This window comes from Podarcis vaucheri (genome assembly GCF_965113315.1).
Source record: "Podarcis vaucheri genome assembly, chromosome: 15".
In the NCBI taxonomy this organism is placed as follows: domain Eukaryota; kingdom Metazoa; phylum Chordata; class Lepidosauria; order Squamata; family Lacertidae; genus Podarcis; species Podarcis vaucheri.
The window spans coordinates 18902652-18916686 of record NC_138753.1 but is presented as its reverse complement, the minus strand read 5'-3'; positions in this window follow the sequence as shown (position 1 = coordinate 18916686).

Genomic DNA, 14035 nt, shown 5'->3' with positions numbered 1-14035 from the left:
CTCTTTGTGCAAATCTTGTCAATGCAGGATAAAGTGTGGAAGAGCGCAATCTGTCAAACTGAATGTGAGTTTCACTCAGTGTAAGTATTACATCTGAATGACAGAAGCTGGAAAATGCAGTGGCCAGTTTAAGAGTCATGTGTGAAAATGACCTCTGGGGTTCTTTTCCTGCCCAATTAAAAGGAAATGGCAGTCAGGGGCCTGTGACCATTAACAGTACCATCCTAGCCACGTTTTCCTGCTTGGCAGGGGGTTGGACTTGATGGCCCTGGTGGTCTCTTCCAACTCTATGATTCTATGATTCTATGGCTCACAAGCAGGTTCAATAGGTCCAGGAATTGCAGCATCTGTTTCCTAGGCAGAGAGTAGCCCTATTTATTCATCCATTGCTATTATTAAAAACTTTGTAGTTTTTGTCTCCAGCATCCCCTCCCCTTCCTGCTCCAACCTGGCCTTCTCAGGAAAACTCTCAAGAGAGAGTCTAAAAATGCATTCAGGTGAGTATGCTGAGTGGAAATCTCACACTTCACAGGCTTCTCCATCACTGAATGGCTTCTAATGGGACTTCCAGACTGTCTTTATTTTCAGGTGGGGTTCACTCACATGCTGGCAAATGGTGCAATTCTGATTGTTTCAGGGGTCTTGTGCAAGAAGCACTCTTCCCTGGAAATCAGGCTTTTTGCAATAAGGGAAGTGACAGGTGGCATGCCACGGGGTTTTATACTGGGCTTGGTGTTGTTCAAAATCTTTATAAATGTCTTTGAATGAAGGAATTGAGGGCACACTCATGAAATCTGCAGATGACACTAAACTGGGAAGAGTAGCTAATACCTCAGAAGACTGAATCAGGGTTCAAGACGGCCTTAACAGATTGGAGAACTGGGCCGAAGCCTGCAAAATGAATTTCAATAGGGACAAATGTATGGAAGGCAGGAAGAACCAGATGCAAAGGTATAGGATGGGAGACACCAGGCTTACTAGCTGTGTATGCGAAAAGGATCTAGGGGTCTTGGTGGACCACAGGCTTAACATGAGTCAACCATGTGATGCAGCTGCAAAAAAAAAGCTAGGCTGCATCAAGAGATTATTATGTCCAGATTAAGGAAAGTAATAGTCCTACTCTATTCTGCCTTGGACCTGGAGTCCTGTGTTTAGTTCTGGGCAACACAGTTTAAGTAATATATTGGCAAGTTATATATATAGCCATCTTTAAATATCTGAAAGGCTGTCACATGGAAGATGAAGCAAGCTTGTTTTTTCCTGCTCTGGAGGGTAGAAGCAGTGGCGTAGCATGGGTTCTCAGCACCCGGGGCAAGGCAAGTAATTTGTGCCCCCTAACCCGTGGATTTTAGCACTCGAGTCTCTTCTGCGCGCCCCCAGATGTTGCGCCAGGTGCAGCAGCCCCCCCTGCACCCCCCACACTACGCCACTGCTCCCCCACAAGTCTTCAGGACAGCCATCCGAAGGCTGGCGCGGGGAGAAGGTCTCTCCGCCCCACCGCCAGGCTTCGGAGCATCCTTCCGAAGGCTGGCGCAGGGAGAAGGTCTCTCCGCCCCACCGCCAGGCTTCGGAGCATCCTTCCGAAGCCTGGCGGCGGGAGGAGGTCTCTCCGCCTCACCGCCAGGCTTTGGAGCAGCCTTCTGAAGCCTGGCGGCGGGAGGAGGTCTCTCCGCCCCACCGCCAGCCTTCGGAGGAGGTCCGAGGACAGTGGGGTTCCTGCTTCCTCGAGGAGGGCCGGCCAAACGCGCCCCCCCAAAATGTTGCACCCGGTGCGGCCGGCACCCCTGGCACCCCCCACGCTACGCCACTGGGTAGAAGCCAAACCAATGACTTCATGTTACAAGAAAGGAGATTCTGCGTAAACACCAGGAAGAACGTTCTGATGTTAACAGCTGTTCGACAGCAGAACAACCTGCCTCGGGAGGGCCTTCCTTCTTTGGGAGTTTTTAAACAGAGGTTGGGTGACCATCTGCCAGGATTTCTTTAGCTGTGACTCCTGTCATGCAGGGGGTTGGAGTAGATGACCCTTGGGTACCTTCCAACCCTATGATGCTATGATTCTATGAAATGCATTGGAAAGTGTGGGATAATAGCACTTGCTTTGACACATCACGTCACCTGCCTGCAAGCAAATCTGAATGACTCCTTCTTAAATCGACAGTGCCATTGACTCTCCTTACAAACAAATCAGGATGAACGTTCAATAAGCAGGTCATCTGGAAGTGATCAAAGAGTGTTCAATGGAACTCATTTAGAAGCCCACTTCAGACCTTTGAACTGATTGCATGAAGCTTAGAAATCCTCCTGGAAGGAATTTGCTTTCAGAGAAGCAACTTATAAACATTTTAAATACAAAAATACATTAAAAGTATATATTTAATAGTATGCCCCCTATATGAGTTGTTTAAACATGAGTTGCTTAAATATACATTCAGCAGCATTATAGTGTGTGTTCAAAACCGCTTCCATCCCATTTACTTCCAAATAAACATGCATTAGGCTGTCCTGTACCAAGTCCCATTGTGTTCTTACTTTCTCCCAAATATGTCTTTTTTCATCATAAAATGTCATCTTTGCCAGTCACACCTGTATTTACTGCTGCAAAGCAGGTTCCAGTTAATTTAATTGCCTAAAATGCTCCAAACATTCAAGAAGTCATTGTTCGATACCAGCCTAGAGCAGAATGATGGGATGTTCATTCCATGAAAAACTTGTGTGTTCCCTTCCTCAGGAAAAAAAAAACTCCCAGCAGCTTCTTTCAGTTGCTTTGTCAGGGACTCAGGCAGGTCACTTCCATGCTGCTCACATGGCAAATTGGCTTCACCCCCAGAGGCATACTCCATTGTCTCTCGAGACAGACGAATGCCAACAATTGTTGTTTTGCTGCATATTTATATATGGGCGGTTATATTTTCATGTTCACACTACTAGCTTTAAACTTTGCAAACTGCTTAGAAGCCCATTTTTGGAATTCAGTGGTTTATAAAAGAATAAATAGGTAAAGGTAAAAGTATCCCTGACTGTTAGGTCCAGTCGCGGACGACTCTGAGGTTGCGTGCTCATCTCGCTTTATAGGCTGAGGGAGCCAGCATTTCTCTACAGACAGCTTCTGGGTCACTTGGCCAACATGACTAAGCCATTTCTGATGAACCAGAGCAGCACACGGAAACACCGTTTACCTTCCCATTGGAGCAGTACCTATTTATCTACTTGTACTTTGACCTGCTTTCGAACTGCTAGATGGGCAGGAGCTGGGACCAAACAATGGGAGCTCACCTCGTCGTGGGGATCTGAACCACCGACCTTCTGATCAGCAAGTCCTAGGCTCTGTGGTTTAGACCACAGCGCCACCCACGTCCCTTAAAATAATAAATAAGAACAATATAAATTATGTCTATGTAGGCCTGTTTTTAGGGACGCGGGTGGCGCTGTGGGTTAAACCACAGAGCCTAGGACTTGCCTAGAAGGTCGGCGGTTTGAATCCCCACGATGGGGTGAGCTCCCGTTGTTCTGTCCCTGCTCCTGCCAACCTAGCAGTTCAAAAGCACATCAAAGTGCAAGTAGCTAAATAGGTATTGCTCCAGTGGGAAGGTAAACAGTGTTTCCATGCGCTGCTCTGGTTCGCCAGAAGTGGCTTAGTCATGCTGGCCACATGACCCAGAAGCTGTACGCCGGTTCCCTCGGTCAATAAAGTGAGATGATTGCCGCAACCCCAGAGTTGGTCATGACTGGACCTAACGGTTAGGGGTTCCCTCTACCTTTTTTAGCCTGTTTTTACCTATGCAGCAATGGTAGTTGTGTGTGTGTGTGTTTGTGTTGAGGTCAGCCCTGGTCTGTGCTGCTGGGGTGGTTCTTTGCAAGATAGTCATTACACATGTCACGCTAGCAATGAACTGGCTGTCTGTTTGAGGGAGGCCTCTGCGCTGTATTAAGAAAAAAACCCTCCTACCCAAAACCTGGATTCCACTGGCTGTACAATTTAGGCTGGAGTTGGTGCAGAACAGGCTCTTTATCGAACTGCTCCAGCCCTCCTGGGCTCCCCGGTTAATCCCTCAAACACCCTTTCAAAGCTGTAGATAAACACAATCAGAGGCATCTCATCTCCCTTGACTCACACATCTTTTCGCCAGGCAAACAGATAACATTTAATACAGATTGAGACAGTTTAAGTAAAGGTTACAGACTAACCTTTCTGGGAATGGCTGTCGCTCCAGAGCACAGCATTTTCAGGGAATTGCTGTTCATTTCCATTCCTTTATTCTGGGGTGGGGTGGAGGGAGGGGGAGCCCCGAAAACACACACCAATCACGGTGATGGTAGCCGTGATAACAAGGCAGGGACCGAGAGGTGCGAGGAGAGAAACTTCGAATCTCGCAAAAGTGCAGGCACACACCAGACATTACCCACAGGGAGATGTTTTCATGCAATATGTTTTCTAGCATAAAACCCGTCAATTGCAATTTGTCCACAACTGTCATCGAAAGCCATTAGTGTCTACAGCAACAGCAGATACATACACATATCTGTGTGTATTACACATATATTTATATCCACACACACGCTGACTATCTACAGCACTCGGGGTTTGTCATTTGCAAGGATATTTTTTTGAAGGAAGCGCAAGGGCGTGTGGCGTCATGTGTGCTTCTAGTGCCTCACTTGCGCTGTGGGGGAGCTCTCTCTTCTCTTTGGTCTCTATCAAATGGTCCCTTTTGAAATGTGTGGGGGAAGCATCCAGCTTATGTGCATAGGACTGGGGTAGATCTGCCCTGTTTTCGCAGTCCACGGCAGCTCATGAGGAACCTACTCCAACTCTACAATTCTATGATTCTATGAATCCCTTCTATGCCGTTAAGTTGAAATCCTTGCAGGTTAGGGGTGCATAAACTCAGACATGGAGGCCAAATGTGGCCCCCAGTTCCCCCTTTGTGGCCCTTGGAACTCTCCTAAAGCCACACCCCCTTACTTTGCACCCCAAGGATTTTTGGATGGCTAGAATATGTCCTTGAACTCTGATCTTTCCTCCTGCCAGCCTGGATGGAGGATAGAGAAGGGCGTGTGAGTGCATGTAGAAAGCTCTGCACAAAAGTAATTAATTTGCATGCATGGCTCCACCTGCTTTCACCCCTGGGCCCACCCACCACAGGCATGTGGCCCCTAGAAGGTTCCCCAGAAGAGAATGTGGCCCCCAAGCTGGAAACTGTCTTCCATCCCTCTTGCAGGGTAAAGCATTGAGTTCGGTCCAGAAAGAATTCATCCCCAAACTGAGGAACTCCTCAGATCTAACTGAGGTTCTGGCTGAAGAAGGAATCCAGCAATATCTCTAATTTAAGGCTCTGTTTCTGATACTATCAGCTAGCATAAGCCACCCACCCTGAGCCATGATCTCCACAGAGTCCCAGATTTTAAAATACAGTGGTACCTCGGGTTAAGTACTTAATTCGTTCCAGAGGCCCGTTCTTAACCTGAAACTGTTCTTAACCTGAAGCACCACTTTAGCTAATGGGGCCTCCTGCTGCCGCCGCGCCACCGGAACACGATTTCTTTTCTCATCCTGAAGCAAAGTTCTTAACCTGAAGCAATATTTCTGGGTTAGCGGAGTCTGTAACCTGAAGCGTATGTAACCTGAAGCATATGTAACCCGAGGTACCACTATAATAAATTCTTAGCACTTGTAGAACCTGAGACATAAGTCAAAGAAGGCAGGTACTCACCTTCCCTTTTCTGTTGCGAGAAACTAGCCTACTCCCACATTTCAGCATTTTGAGCCTACAAATGAAGTTATGGCAATTACTGGCATTTAGGCAAGCAACTGATCTGACATTTAGATGAATTGTGTTGTTTTTTTTAGTGTGGCAGCACTCACACACTGGAACTCTTTACCTGTTGACATCAGTCCTTCACTGTACTCCTTTCGGAGCCTGCTAAAAACATGTTTGTTCAGGCAAGACTACCCACACACGCACAATGTTGATGGGTGTTTTAATCTGCTTTTAGTTTATTGCTACTTTTACCTTTTGAACGTTTTAAAGAGTTGTTTTTACTGTTTTCGCTGATAGCTTTATTGTTTTATTCTCTTTGAAAAACTACTTTGAAGGTTTCTTTTAGATTCAATTGGCATATAAGTTTGATGAAATTTATGGTTGTAAACTGTTTTAAAATGATTCAATATTGTTTCTAATGCTGCAACCTTGTGGGTAATAAGTTAATTAATAAGGATAATAAGAACAGATAACCAGATCTAGCCAATCAGGCAAAGAGAAAGCCTGAACATCTTGACTCTGAGGAAGGAATATATTGGATAGCTTTTAAGCCTTTCCTGCTCGTCTTCTCTGGTGGGCAAGCAATTGCTGCTCCCCCCCCCCAGTAGAATACAATTGAGATATCCAAGATTTTCATATTGCTGTGATTCTGAAGTGTGCGTCACTGTCAGTCTAGAAATGAAAAAGGTAGCAGCAGAGACAGGAGCTCTTGAGCTTTCTAACCCAGGTGTTATTTCATAGGAAAATATGTGGACTAAAAAAAATAAAAATCAGTGTAGGTAATTTTTTAAAAATTACTCTGCCAATGTAACTATGGGTTAAGTCCATCATTATTAGACCCAATCTGCAGGGGGTGGGGGGCTTGGAGGTGCCTCAAACACTTTGTTTAATGAGCATTCATCCTGATTTGCTTGCACAAAGCTTATGCAGAGGTTAAATTGTGTCCGGTCTTTATTGAGCATCTGTTCTGATTTGTTCATGGGGCTGTTATATGACAATGACCATCCATTCTAGTTCGTTCGTAGGGCATTTACACTTCTGCCCATTCATCATCTGTTCATCCCACACTTTTAGTGTGTTTCCTTGTCACTTTCTGAACTGTAATATGTCTGTGGGGTTGTGTTTTCTGTGTGTGTCTTTAGTACATTTGTTGCAGCGGGACAGCAGGGCACCAAACTCATCCCCAATGCACCCAGCTCTATAAAAAGAATTTCTCCGAATAGCCGTTTGCATAACCCACTAAGGAAGGCAGTAGCACAACAGAATTCATAACAGTAACAATTAATTGCACATTTATGCAAAATCCAATTTAAACTATTTAGGTTAATGAAGTTAGCAAAACTGATGAACTTGATCCAGCAATTCCTACTTATCAAAACTGGATACAGTGGTACCTCGGGTTAAGAACTTAATTCGTTCTGGAGGTCCGTTCTTAACCTGAAACTGTTCTTAACCTGAAGCACCACTTTAGCTAATGGGCCTCCCGCTGCCATTGTGCCGCCACTGCACGATTTCTGTTCTCATCCTGAAGCAAAGTTCTTAACCTGAGGTACTATTTCTGGGTTAGCGGAGTCTGTAACCTGAACCGTATGTAACCTGAAGCGTATGTAACCCGAGGTACCACTGTAGTCATTTGCACCTCCAGTGCCCCCCTGATGCCCCCTTGCCACTTAGTACACCCCTAGGTAATCCCACCCCCCCAGGGGGCGTTAACACCCACCTTGGGAAACCACTGCATCAGGGCAACAGAGGCTAGATCTAGACACATCAAAGAAGCGTTTCAGGTTGCGGGTGGCGCTGTGGTCTAAACCGCTGAGCCTCTTGGGCTTGCTGATCGGAAGGTTGGCGGTTCGAATCCCTGTGATGGGGTGAACTCCCATTGCTCTGTCCCAGCTCCTGCCAACCTAGCAGTTCGAAAGCACACCAGTACAAGTAGATAAATAGGTATCGCTGTGGCGGGAAGGTAAACGGCATTTCATTGCACTCTGGCTTCCGTCACGGTGTTCTGTTGCACCAGAAGCAGTTTAGTCATGACCCCCATGACCCGGAAAGCTGTCTGTGGATAAACGCCGGCTCCCTCAGCCTGAAAGAGAGATGAGCGACGCAACCCAATAGTCGCCTTTGACTGGACCTAACTGTCCAGGGTTCCTTTACCTTTACCTTTTACATCAAAGAAGCGTTTCAGGAAAACACCTTGAGAAATCACGTTGGCAAAAATGGAACTCCACAGGGCCATCTGGTGCCACAGTGTTATAATGCATATACAATGCATATAAAACACTCTTTCTTTACCAATCTAGCTGAGTCCACAGAGCAGTACAGTGGTACCTCGGATTACATACGCTTCAGGTTACATACGCTTCAGGTTACAGACTCCGCTAACCCAGAAATAGTACCTTGGGTTAAGAACTTTGCTTCAGGATCAGAACAGAAATCGTGCTCTGGTGGCCCAGCAGCGCCAGGAGGCCCCATTAGCTAAAGTGGTGCTTCAGGTTAAGAACAGTTTAAGGTTAAGAACAGATCTCCGGAATGAATTAAGTACTTAACCCGGGGTACCACTGTAGTCCACTTTGCAAGAAAGTCCCAGTAACGTGCCTGAATCCCACCCACCAATTACTGCCAGTCTGGTGGTGATTTGCCTGAGAGTGTGCGGTGATGTGTCAGCCCTACAAAGTCATCAAGGCCCCATCTGCACTGTGCATTTAAAGCAGCATCATGCTACTTCAAACAGTGATGGCTTCTGCCAAAGAATCCTGCACAGTGTAGTTTGCTCAGGAGACACTCACAGATTCTCTATGATTCTCAAAGTTCTCTGGGAAGAGGGATGGACCATTAAACTTTTCTGGGAACTGTAGTTCTGTGAGGTGAATAGGAGGGTCTACCCTTCTCATATTAGTGGCATCCGGGAACAAAAGATTGGCTATGTCAAGCGTTGCTGCTCTGGGTTCCAGACAGCCCCATCTTGGCTGCAAACAGGCTTATTGGCACTTGCCACTTCAGCTCACTATTAGAGGGAGTGAAACTGGAGGGAAGAATAGTTGTGTATGGTGGAAAATCATGCTCTCCCACAGTCCTTTTATTATTATTATTGTTACTGACTCCTGGACTCCCCCTTTGCCCCTCACATTCATCATGCATCTTGGCAGCTCATCAATAAAAGTGGGGAATGTCTCAAAAACCTGTAGCTGCCAAGGGGGGGGGGACAGAATGCTGGCAAATGACAGGGCCCTTATCTTAATTACTGGCTTATTTGCATTTAAATGAAGGTTATTCTATAATTACCAGCAAATGTTTTGTGTTGGAGCTGAAATACTTCTCCATGGGCTGTCAAGCTCCTTTCCATTCCCATTTTCTCTCCTCCCATTCTTCTGCTTTGTAATCAGTCGGTGCACACTGAGAAAGGCATTTTCTCTCTTTCTCTGCTGCCTTCCTTTCCTTCACCACAGACAGAGCTTGGTTAATCACTTTCAGACGGAAGATCCTGCCGTTCCCCTCAAGCCTTTGCAGCTCTTGCGGGTGCATAGGAAGGGCTTTCGTGATGATGGAGAGCGATGGGATCGTTGGCCGTGCCCGGCACGGTTTTGTACATTCCGACAGGCGTAAGATGCACTTAAGATTTTCAGGATGCTTGTGGCAGGGTCAGGCCTCCTGCCGCCTCCATGGTGTGACGCGGAGGATGGCTCAATCAAGCCCACTTCGAAATGGCAAAATGAATCTTGCAGCCCTGGAGGCAGCTGGGAACTGGCAGCAATCCAGGCACCAGGATGTGACTTCAGTCTTCATCCCAACATTAGCATGGCTATACTGCAGCTCATGCAGATGTTGGGAACCTCAGGTTGGGGGTGAGGAACCTGTGGCCCTCCAGATGTTGTTCAATCACCCCCGAATTCTACAGACCTATGGCCTCACTCAGAATGCAGCAGCTTCCTATGTTGACTCCCTTGCAAACAAATCAAAGAACACAGCGTGGCTCTATCTAGAGTGGCCACCAAGTTTCATCTGTAACATAAATATGGTCCGTTGTCTGCTTGGTATCCAGCCTTCTGGATCAGAACAACAGCTCATCTAGTCCAGCAGCTTGTTCTCAATGTGGCCAGTGAGATGCCCCAAAGGGAAGCCTGCAGACAGGATGTGAGCACAAGAGCCTTTTCCCCTCCTGCGGTTGCCAGCAACTGGGATTCCGAAGCACCGTTGCCTCTGGCTTGGAGAGCAGAGTAGAGCCAGCATGGCTAGTAGCTATCGATAGCCCTCTCCTCCTCCAGGAATTTGTCTCATGCTCTTTTAAAGCCATCCAAGCTGATGGCCATCACTGCCTCCTGTAGGAGGGAATCCCATAGTTTAACGACGTGTTCCATGAAGAAGGACTTCATTTTATCCATCCTGAATCCTCATACATTCATTAAATGTCCCTGAGTTCTGGTGTGGTGAGACAGGGAGAACAACTTTTCTCTATCCACTTTTTACATGCCATGCATCATTTTGCAAACTCTTACTCGCCTTTCCTCTAAACCAGCCTTTCTCAACCTGTGGGTCCCCAGATGTTGTTGAACTACAATTCCCACCACCCCTAGCGAGCAAGGCCAGAGCTCAGAGATGATGGGAGTTGTAGTCCAACAACATCTGGGGACCCACAGGTTGAGAACCGCTGCTCTAAACTAAAAAGTCCAAAATGCTGCAACCTTTTTCATAGGTGAGTAGCTCTGCCCCCCTGATCATTTTGTGTGCTCAGATGTTGTTGCTGGACTCTTTCATGCAGCTAATAAATGCTGGAGTCCTGGCTGTCCCTGGCTGAATCTACACAAATTTAAAAGATGCTGTGAAAATGCTTTAAAACAAAAAAAGTTGTAAAACATATATGGAATTTGCCACTAGCTCATCATCACCATCTAGTGTTACATTTGTATAATGCACTTTAAAACGTTATATTTTCAGCTGTATATCTGAGTCGCATGATGCTTGGAGCTAGATCTAAGAGCATAGGAAGAATGGGTGACTTTGCCCAGATCCCAAAGTAGCGCTCTTCATTTACACAATGACTTTGGAAAGTCCTGCTATGTGAGCACATGTCTATAGAAATGGGATGTTGAAATACGATGGCCATTTAATTTTTCTAGGGTTCTGAGCAGAATCCCAGACTTGTACAAGCGTGAAATGTCAAATCGGATTGCCAGCTTTAATTGATGTTGCTCTGCTCAGCTACTTCTGAGTGTTTCTGACTGCTGGGTAGACTGGCCCTGCAGCAAGAGGCCAAGCTCACTTGAATAAATCGCACTCACAAAGCATGAAAATGGGGTCAAGGTAATGCACGGGCCAGAAACTTAATGCATGCACATATTGAAATAAGTTATCAGCAGCTGTGTCCTGCAAAGATATGTGAAATATGAAAATAACCATGAAATATCTGAAGGACCATATCTCCCTTTAGGGACTTGCCTTGGTTTTAAGATCTTCAGGGGATGCCTTTCTCTTGGTCCCACTACCCACACAGGTCCATTTGCTGAGGACACAAGACAGGGCCTTCTCAGTGGCTGCCCCCAGATTGTGAAACTCCCTCCTACAGGCAGCTCGGCTGGCCCCCTCTCTGTTTTCCCTGGGCCAACTGGCAAAGACCTCTTTGCTCCAACAGGCCTTTGGCCACTAACTGGCTCTTGTGGCAGGGTCATTGGGGGGGTATAGATTTCCTTCTCCTTTTGTTGTGTTTTTAAATGGTTTACAGCTGTTTGGGCTGAGTGCTGTTTTCAATATGGTCAGTTATTTAATTATTACAAACTATTTATAATTGATTGTGTGGGTTTTGTTGTTGTTTTAAAGAAAGCTGCATCTGTTTTTTAATTCATGTTGTGAGCCTCACTGGGATAAAGGCAGGATATCAGTGAAAACAATTAATCAATGCTGAAATGCATCTGTACAATCTTATTGCTTTACTCCTTTTGAAAACAGCTTTGAGGTTTTTGAGGGTTTGGGTTTTTGGTTTTTTTTACAATCAAGCAGTGTATAATTTTTTGAAATAAATATGTGCCTGCAATTGCATTGTACAAGTGGGACACGTGCTGCCGTTAGGAAGAGTGAGGCAACAGAACAGCTATGTGTGTCTTGTGGCTGTCCTTCTCTCGCATAACTAGCTTGCTGCCCTCAGGGCCAATGGCGGACACTATCACATTGCTAATATTTAAATATGATTCAGCTGTCAGACCAGTCAGTCTCTGTGCATGGAAAAGAGAGGGCACCATCTTGGCGACCTCCAGCTGATTGCCAACCTTGCCTTCCAGGCAGCCAATGAAAGTGGGCTAGAGGATTCCTTTGTTAGCTTTGCATTCAGGAAACATAACAGAAGCATCCCTGCTTCTCCTTAGGGTATGAGTGAAATGGTAATTTTTGGCTTCCTCTCCATTTCTCATGTTTTCCAGTTGTAAGTTCAGCTGTCCACATTTCCACCTTGGCTTGTGGTTTATTTACTTTTAAACAGTCCTGATGAAAATTTGTGAGCATTTTAGGGCAGATTTCTCTTAACATACACATCTTAGTACGCAGCTTTGCCTCATATGTGTATTTTCAGTCATTTCCCCTAACATAAGGCATCTTTCTCTGTGATCGTCATGAGCAGATGCATATTAGTACATAATATTAGCACATATTAGTTTAATATGATTTTTTGTACACATTCCTTGGCCAGAGAACTGCACTGCAAAATTCAGAGACGCCCGAATTTCAAAGAACAGCTGTGTTTGTTTGTGTATGGTTTCGGAAAGGGTGGGTTAGGTAGGTTCACCTTTAAACGCAAACAGAATCGACTTTCTCCCTCATCCCCTGCTCCTCCTTAAATGAAACATTAGAGAAACGTTTCAACAAAAACAGGAAAACTCTCTTGAGATCTTCTCCACATCTTGAGGCAGGTTGCACCCAAATCGTGGAACTGTAGAGTTGGAAGGAACAGAGGCGTAGGAAGGGGGGTGCGGTCTGCCCTGGGTGTCCTGACTGAGGGGGGTGACAAAATGGCAGGTGAATGAGTGGCACACCTCGCACCCCATGACAGCAGCTATTCTGACCCAGCTGCAGAGAGCAGGAGAGTGAGCAGCTTCCCAGCCCCTCTTCTACCCTGAATTGTGGAATGTGTGGGGAGGGACCCTCCACACCCCACCCCCTCGGGAGTACGCCCCACAATGTTGCAATATAATAATGACAATAGAATAATTACTCAGCTGCCGTGCTAAAGGTGAAGCTCTTCTCAGTTAAGAGATACACTATTATTATCATTATTACTTATTAATTTTGTATACCGCCCTTCACCCATAGGTCTCAGGGTAGTTCACAACATAAAATTACAGTGGTACCTGGGGATGAGAACGGGATCTGTTCCGGAGCTCTGTCCACATCCTGAACAGAACGTAAGACACGACTGCGCGGGTTGCGTTTTGCCGCTTCCGCACATGCGCGTGATGTCATTTTGACCGTCCGTGCATGCGCAAGCGGCGGAACCTGGAAGTAACACACTCCGTTACTTCTGGGTCGCCGTGGAACGCAACCCAAAAATACTTATCCTGAAGCATATTTATCCCAAGGTATGACTGTACAAGAGAGAGAGAAACTGGGCAAGCTCCTATCTCTGCCTGTTCTCTGCCACCCAGGGTGTCGTGCAGACAGACCTGTGTGTACGGACTACATGTGCTATGCGGTTGACAGCTTCGTCTTCTCTCCCTTGGATGTTAAGATGAGTCCAGGGCACTGCCTGCCGTGATGCTCCAACAGGGAGAGGCAGCCCTTATCTGACATGAGCCACAGCGCTAACTTTGCCAGCTCAGTGGGCGTGAGGACTGGAGCTTCACGGCAATGCCAGCGGATGTTTCATTTAATAACTGTCTGGGATGCAGACCCAGCCCAAAGGGATCAGTGTCTTAATTAAGTAATAACATTCCCCTGGCAGAGTGTGGCCTTGGCAAGCCTGGAAGCTGAAATGCGACTGACCCGGCATTAAGCAGAAAGCGTGCTAATGGAGCCCATACCGGGGGTGTTTGCGGGAGGCAGGGCCCGCTTCAGGCGATGTTATTGAAATGAGGAGAGTGCCGTGCAATCGAAATGAGATTAATTCTCCTTCCCTCACCGGGCAGCGTCTACAACAGTCCCTGGGTGCAGAACAGCAAACCCCAGAGCCCACTGTTGGCTCCCTGACTAATTGCTGCTAATTGGGAAAGGAACATGGGAAGAAGGCAGGTCACTGGGAAACGCTGGCGGAGCTCCAGACCCGCTTCTCCTGGAATGGCCGTGTTTGACGACGC